Source organism: Ceratotherium simum, chromosome 21, assembly GCF_057802395.1.
Source record: "Ceratotherium simum simum isolate JZ-2026a chromosome 21, ASM5780239v1, whole genome shotgun sequence".
NCBI lineage: Eukaryota > Metazoa > Chordata > Mammalia > Perissodactyla > Rhinocerotidae > Ceratotherium > Ceratotherium simum.
Window position 1 is genome coordinate 47,276,837 of NC_141920.1, and position 8,020 is coordinate 47,284,856.

The 8,020-nt window shown below is 39.8% G+C and overlaps 1 pseudogene; it reads left to right on the forward strand.

Annotated features, from left to right (window-relative positions):
- Positions 1–1,501: 1,501 nt before the first annotated feature.
- Positions 1,502–1,777, forward strand: LOC101400930 (cytochrome c oxidase subunit 7B, mitochondrial pseudogene; annotated as a pseudogene).
- The last annotated feature ends 6,243 nt before the right edge of the window (positions 1,778–8,020 follow it).

Sequence of the window (8,020 nt, forward strand, 5' to 3'; positions counted from 1 at the left end):
TGTAAATCCATGGTGAAGGGTCCTGTTGACCAATAACATTTTAATTTTCTCAAGGTGGGTGGGGACAAGGAAGATGTGTGTGTGTGTGAGTGTGCAGAGGTGTGTATAATTTTCTCTCCTAATGTACTTTGGCTATGGAGTGACAACTCATGGCTCCTCTTTTCCATCATCACTCTATGTTTTGAATATGGCAAAAGCACAAGTAGCAAACTGCTTGAAGTGGTAATTATTTGTGTGAAATATAATCTTATTTGAAAAATTTGGGACTTGATTTTCTTTTTTTTCTTTTTCTTTTTTAAAATTTTTTGTTTATTGCAGTAACATTGGTTTATAACATTGTAAAAATTTCAGGATTTTCTTAATAGAAATAATCACCTACTTTTTCTTAAAGAGAAAATATTACCTACTTTATAAATCAAAGGGGTTAATTTACTAAAAAGGATATTCAGTAAACATTCTCTCTCGCTATCCCTTTCCCCAGCCTTCGCATTCTCCTCCCCACAGGTGATCACTATCAGTGTCTTATGTGGATGTTGTATGTAAATTCAAACAAATATGATTTTATATTCCCTATATGGTAGCATACCAGAGTACTTCAACTTGCATTTTTACACTTCATCATCTATCTTACACATTTTTCCACATTAGTTCAAAGGGAGCCTCTTCATTCTCTTTTTTAAAGCAGTATAATATTCCATTTTAAGGATCAGCCATCATTCACCTAATCAGTGTCCTGTTGGTGGGCACTCTGGTTGTTCTTACCAACACTGCTGCCAAGAACAACCTCACATGTGTGTCGCATTTCAAAGAGGGGTGATGATATCTGCTGAATCAATGTCTAGAGTTGAGTGAACTTATGGGCCAGAGGACATGATTCATTGGGATTCGATATGTACTACCTATGTGAAATATTAGCTTCTCTGTCTTTAGTTGACTAGGGAGCTTGTTGCACACAGAATAGTTCTCAGAATACAGATTTTAAAAATTGTTGCATTAAAATTTGCAATAGACTTGCCTGGCAAGAACCTGACTGCTGTTTTTCAGGACAAGTGGCTCAGCCAGTGCACCCTGTCCTCCATGTGGAGCTAATGCTGATGAGGTGGCTCCCATAGAGACACACGGGGGACCTCTGGCTCATTCTGCCTTCTCCTCCCCGGTGAGGCTTGTGTGAACTGCAGTATGGCTCTGGTTTACCTCGGCCTGAAAATTGGAAGCAACTTAAACATTCAATGGTCAGGATGAATTAAACTTGGTGCAGCCATTAGAAAAGATTGATGTGAAAACATGGGGAAATATTTTCAATATATTAGGTGATGGAAAAGAGTAGACTATGAAATTGCAATTACTTCGTAGGGACAAAAGTAGAAGGAAATATGCAATATTAAGATAGTTCTGGTAGGTACAGAATTATGGGTAATAAAAAAAATTTTTAAGGGTACTTGACACGAAGTTGCAACAAACCAGCAGCTGCAGTTGCCGTAGTTCTGTCTTCAGCTTCACGATGTTTCCCTTGACCAAGACCACACTAAGTCATCTCCTAGTTCGAAGCTTTCAGCAAACAATGGCAAAGCATAGCCACTGGAAACGGCATCTGATTTCCATGACAAATATGGTAATGCTGTATTAGCTAGTGGAGCCACTTTTTGTGTTGCTGTATGGGCATATAGAGCAACACAAATTGGAATAGAATGGAAGCTGTCCCCTGTTGGCAGAGTCACCCCAAAGGAATGGAGAGATCAGTAATCATCCCAGCTGGTGTAATACTGAATTGTTTCAAAACCTACTCATAGTTGATGTCAAGTGATAGCCCTGTGTACCCATTAAAATATGACATGATTGAAGAATAAAGTACATTTGAAAGCTTCAAAAGATTTTTAGTATTACTATTTTATTTAAAACATTTTATTTTTAAATAATTTAAGACACAAAAAGTTGCAAAAATAGTCATCTTACATAATCACAGTACACGGTCAAAACCAGGAAATTGCTATTGGTATAATACTATTAAGGCAAACATAGACGTAGTATTGTAGTATTTTTATAATAAAATGTGACTGAAGTTGGTCTATGTTGACTATGTGATAATTTACTTGACATAAGTGTAAACCACCTCGTAGTATATATATGCACATATACAGTATATGTAATAGACTGCTCCCCTGCCCCTAAAGTAATTAGAAGTGAAAATTGCACATAAAGTAGTCTGGCAATTCAGAAGTAAATTGTAATCCATCATTAAAAGATAGGGTTTGTTTTAGTTGTTTGACAAAAAGAAGGTAAACAAGATGAACCATGCTTGGGGATGACAGTTAATTTTTTGTGGGCATGTATAAAAATACACTACCTTCTTTTCTTAAAGACCTATAATTTTGAATAAATACTTTTGAATTTTATTGTATCTATGACTTATTTTTATTTTAATCCATCACAAATTCCTTTTGGAAATAGATGATATTTTTAAAAAATAAGCAAATCTAGCAATTCTATTACTAGGTATATACCCAACTGAAATGTATACATTTGTTCAACAAAATACATAGGCTAAAATGTCCAGAAAAACAATATTCATAATAGCCCCAAACTGGAATCTACCCAAATACCCATCTACAATACAATGTATAAGTAAATTGCGCTATGTTCACATCATGAATGCTGCAATGAGAATTCATGAACCACAACTGTATGCAACTATACAGGTGAAGCTCACAATTACAATCTTGAGTGGAAGAAGCCATACACAAGAAAATACATGCTGCGTAATTTTATTTATATGAGGTACAACACAAGCAAGACTATCCATGCTGTTAGAGGTCAGGATAGTGGTTACCCTTAGGTGGGTAGTGACTGAGAGGGGCTGGGGGCTTCTGGGGGTGTTGGGAATGTTCTCTTTATTGATCTGGATGCTGGTTTTGTGGGTGTGTTCACTTTGCAGAAATTCATCAAGCCATATACTTGTCATATGTGTCTTTTGAGAGAATATTAAACTTTAAAAATGTTAAAAGATAAATAAGCAAGCATCTGTTTGTTCTCTGGTCTTTATTCTTCAAGGGCCTTTAATACTGACAAACAGTGTCCAAGATCCCCTCTTCAGGGTCTGCTGAGGGGTCCTTGTCTTTCTGTGGTTCATTTTTATTTGTATTCCTAAGAATTCCCAGAAATGTTGTCAAGTTCTACCAATGCATCCCAGTGGTCACTTGGTGCCTCTCGCATGGGGTTGCAACACTCATACCCTCTGTCTACCTTATTGTTACGTCTCTATCATGCAGCATCTCTGCATGTTTTGTCCTAAAGGGTGGACCCAAAGAATGCTAGAGCAACAGAAAATAAGACTAACATAACTAACTCAAAATACTTGCAAACTTTTCTGAAGGAGAGATGCGAAACTACAACACAGAAAAGGAAGATTTAAAAGGGAATATTAGCTACTACTATTCCTATGGTCCACTGTATGATCCTTCACACTGGATTCCCTCCTGGGCCTAGCTCTGATGACCCACACATTTCGTCCCCTGAAATTGGGATTCCCTTCACTTTGTCTTCCTTCTCTGTGTCCATGGTCCCAAGTCCCAGGAAACAAAAGACCAGTTTCAGTCTTCATAATCTCAGTGGAGATGGTCTCTGTTCTAATAAAGACAACACTTTTCAGGATTAAATGGGATATTTAATATCTCAATCTGAAAGGCTTCCTCAATAACAATGAAATAAGTATTTTCCTGCCTCACATTTGCTTGATAGAAAGGGCTTACCAAAATGGTCCTTCCTAGAACAAAGGAAGGGCCTCCTTCTACTTTAGGAGTCTAAAAGTGGTTTATGACCCCACCCCACCTTACCCTGCCCACAACACAATGCTATTTTAGATACACACATGTGTTGTATTATTCATCTTCTCTGTGATAATGTAGCTTAATAAATTACCCCCCCAAATTTCAGCGGTTCACAACAACAAATATTTATTTTTCTTGCTCCAGGTCTGTGGTTCAGTTGCAATGGCTCTTCTCCAGGTTATGGGGTTTAACACTACTTTGTGCGTCCTTAATTCTGGGCCCCAAGATGAAGGAGCAATGGCTACCTTGGACATATTCCTCTGTGGTAACAGTAGAAGTTCAAAAGCACTGGCAGAGAATTCCAATATCTTTTAAAACATCTGCTTCAAACTGAGACACTGTCACTTCTGTCTACGTTCCATTGGCCAAAGGCAATATAAAAGTCATATAGCCAAATCTAACATCAATAGAAAAGGGAAGAGACTTCTCCTGTGGGGAAGGAGAGGAGAGTGAATATTTGCTGAACAATAATACAAACTCACACACACACACACACACACACACACACACAAATATGGTATTCCACAGTGTTACCCTATGTGTGAACCAGAGATAGGGAAACATATAAATCACTTCCACTTTGAGCAGTATGGTGGGTCAAAGTCCCTGAGGGGCCCTTCTACTATGAACAATGAGAGGTTTGGTGGGCTTGCAGGATGTAAGGAAACCTCTAATGAAGGTAGGAAGGAGTAGCAAAAACAACAGCGAGCTAAAACCCGAGTGGAGAACCAGAAGATAGGCACACATACACACAAAGGCCATTATCAGCATTTCCAAAGTTAAAGGGTATATATGTGTGTATTGAGGGGAGAGGGGAGTTGAGGATATGGGAAGAGACCTTGAGACCCCAGGAAGGGGGCAAAAGTGATCCCAGGTTATTAGTACCCCTGGATCTTTGCAGAATCAATTACAAATCCACTCTGGAGGAAAGAATCTTCAATTTAGGCTCTTAGGTTGTCTACACATTAAAGGACCAAATACAAGCTTAAAATTGAAGATTATCAAACGCACAAGGAAAAAATTCTCCATGAATGAGAGTCAGCAGTAATGACAAATAACAGATTTAAACCCCAGGACATCAGATATTGAAATTTCACATACAGAATATAGAAAAGCTATGTAGGAAAGATGGACTCACAAAAATGAGGAAGCAATAAGAAATAAAAAATTACAGGGCGGATTTGAAAAAGAACCAATTAGAAATTTTAGAAATAAAAATGTAGTTGTTGGAATAAAAACAAACTTACTGGATGAGCTAAACTAAAGATTACACATAATTAAAAATTAGTAAACTGTAAGATAGAGCTGAAGAAATTTCCCAAAATGCAGTACAGAGAAACAAACAGATAGAAAATATGAACAAGAGATAAGGAGACATGAAGGATAAAATGAGCAGATATAACAGATATCTAATCAGAATACCAGAAGAGATAAGAGACAATGAGAAGTAATATTTGAAGAGATAGTGGCTGAGAATTTTCTAGAACTGACCAAAGATATTATGTACAGGTATAGAAAATGCAACCCTTACCTACCAAGATAAATAAAAGGGAAAACACACTTAAACACATTATACTGCAAAAACCCCAGCAACCAAGAGGAGATCTTAGAGGCAGCCGGAGAGAAAAGCGAGACCACATGCAAAGTAATGATAGCTAGTGTTACAGCAGATATCACAACATCGACAATGGAAGCCAACAAAAAGAAAGTAAATGCCAACCTAGAATTTTATGCCCAGCCAAAACAGCCTTCAAGGATGAAAGTGAAGTGAAATAAAGACACATTCACATAAAAACAAAACCAGACAGTTTTCACCAAGGAACTTTTAAAGTACATTCTTTAAGAAGAAGGAAAATGATTCAAGAAGAAAGGTCAGGGATAGAAGAAGGGATGATGAGCAAAGAAGTTGGTGATAAGCATGGTATTTCTAAAGTTTTTTCTGCATAAAATAACAAAAATCTTTAATTTGCAGGGCCTGTCTTAGTTCAGGTTCTTCCCCAGGCAGACTCTGAGACAAGCATTTGGTTGCAAGTCATTTATTTGGGAGGTGATGACAGGAAGCATTGCTAGGGGAGTGGAGAAGTGAGACGGAAGAGAGGAAGCCAGCATAAGGTAGATTAAGGAGCAGGTAACTGCTGTTGACAACTGGGACTCCATCCTGCTAGAGATCCTCTGAAAGTCTGTGTGTAGCACTCCTCAGAATGTTTTCCCCAAGAGGTGAGGAAGTTGGGGTATTTACCCACTAACTTCTGTCCTTCATTAGCTGAACATTGCTCTTTGGTGTCACTCTTCTGGCCTGCTGCAGGTAGAGCATGCTCCTGCAACAGTGGAAACCCTCAGAAGAGAAATGCAGGTGCTTGAGATACGAAGCCATAATGTGTGAAAGGACTGCCCACTGAAGCTGCCAGTGACTTGCAGGGGGGACTGGGGAGATATGGCAGTGCACTCACAGTGTCTGGGATAAGACTGAAGCCCAAAATGTATAGGACTAAAATATTAAACAACAGTAGGATTTAAGTTGAGAAGTGGGCAATCAGAGTTAAATGTTCGAAGGTATTATTCAGGAGAAATGTTAAAGTATTAGCATTAGACTTTATTAAATAAGCAAGGTAAAATTTTAAGGTTTCCACTAAATGGATAGAAATAGGTTGTATAATTTCCAAACCAGTTAAGAAGGAAAAGAGGGTACAAGAAGAAAAAATAACAAATAATAAACAGAAGTATCAGAATGACCTGGGTGCAGGTTACAGGCAGTAAGTAGACCAGTAAGAGAGGAACTCTGGGGATGGAGCCGGGGTCAAGCTTCCAGCAATTCTTATACACCCTACAGTTTAAGAATCACTTGAATATACCCAGAGCAGCAGTCTAAGTGGTGTTCTGGAAAACTCTCTTGAGAAATAAACACCTGGCAGAAGCAGTCTCTGGTTTCAAAAAACACCCCATTGTGGCAGCTTTAAAATTTGTGGCCACAAATTCTTGAACACTCCTTCCATCAAGAGGGGAGGTCTCTCTTCTCTCCCTATGAATCTGGGCAGACTCTCTGACTACTTCCTCCAGTAGTGCCTGGCAGAAGTGAAGCTATTTGACTTCCAACTCCAGGTCAGAAAAATCATAAAGGTTTTGTGTTTTCCCTGAGGAGCGTCAGCTCTTGGAGCTCTGAGCTGCCTTGTAAGAAGTTCAGTTCCTCGGAGACTGCCATGCTGGTGAAGGCACATGAAAGCATTCTGCCTGACAGTCCCAGCTAAGCCCATCCCTCAGCCACCCCAGCCCAGAGGCCAGACATGGGAGTGAAGAAGCCCTCTCGGAAGGTGGACCTCTACCACCCAGCTCAGACTATCTGAGGCTCCAGACATTGAGGAGCAAAGGTGAGCTGTCCCTACCGTGCCCTGTCTGAATCCATGACCAGCAGAATCTGTGAGCAGAATCAAATGGTGTTTTATGCCACTAAGTTTTGGGGTGATTCATTACACAGCAATATATGACCAGAACACCTGAATTAGAAATTGTTCACACACACAAAGAATATCACTGTGCTGCTCTACCCCATCCTTCCAAATTCAAACCCAAAACTACTGGTGACCCTATGTGCATGAGAGACAGTATGAAGAAATCTGAGTTAATGTGGATGATGAAAAGAAGCCCATGAAAAGCAGTTAGAGCTAGGGGTTTGGAGCTCAAGCCAGGAGGCAAGTTCTTGCACAGAGCTGGTGTCTCTCTGTGGTGGAATGTTCTGTATATAATAGGAATTAATTCAATGATACTACATTCCTCCTGACACCTCAGGGAGCCATTACTCCCGGTGGAATAAAAAATTTAGGTGATGTTTATATGGACCCTTTGAAGAGTGGGCAGGGTAACTATCTCCCCCATTCTCCCTGCCCTCCTCCAATTGCCTCTCTTTAGTCTCCTTCCTCCCCGCCTCCCTTAGGACACTTGTTTCCTTACAAGAAGGAAAGAAGTCCCAGATTTCAATTCCTCCTTCTTTCTTGCAAACTCTGGTGGCTCCTTCTTCAGTGAGGTATCAGGGGGGTTTTCCCTGCCTGGGGATCTGCTGCTCCAGAGTGAGGGCAGTGGCCCCAGGGACCACTGTGGTCACTGCCCGTCCCATTTCAGCTCCCTGACAGCGATGCTGCCGCTGCTCTCCTCTTGAATTCACTACGACAAAACACACTGAGCCATAGCCAGGGGCTATTAGT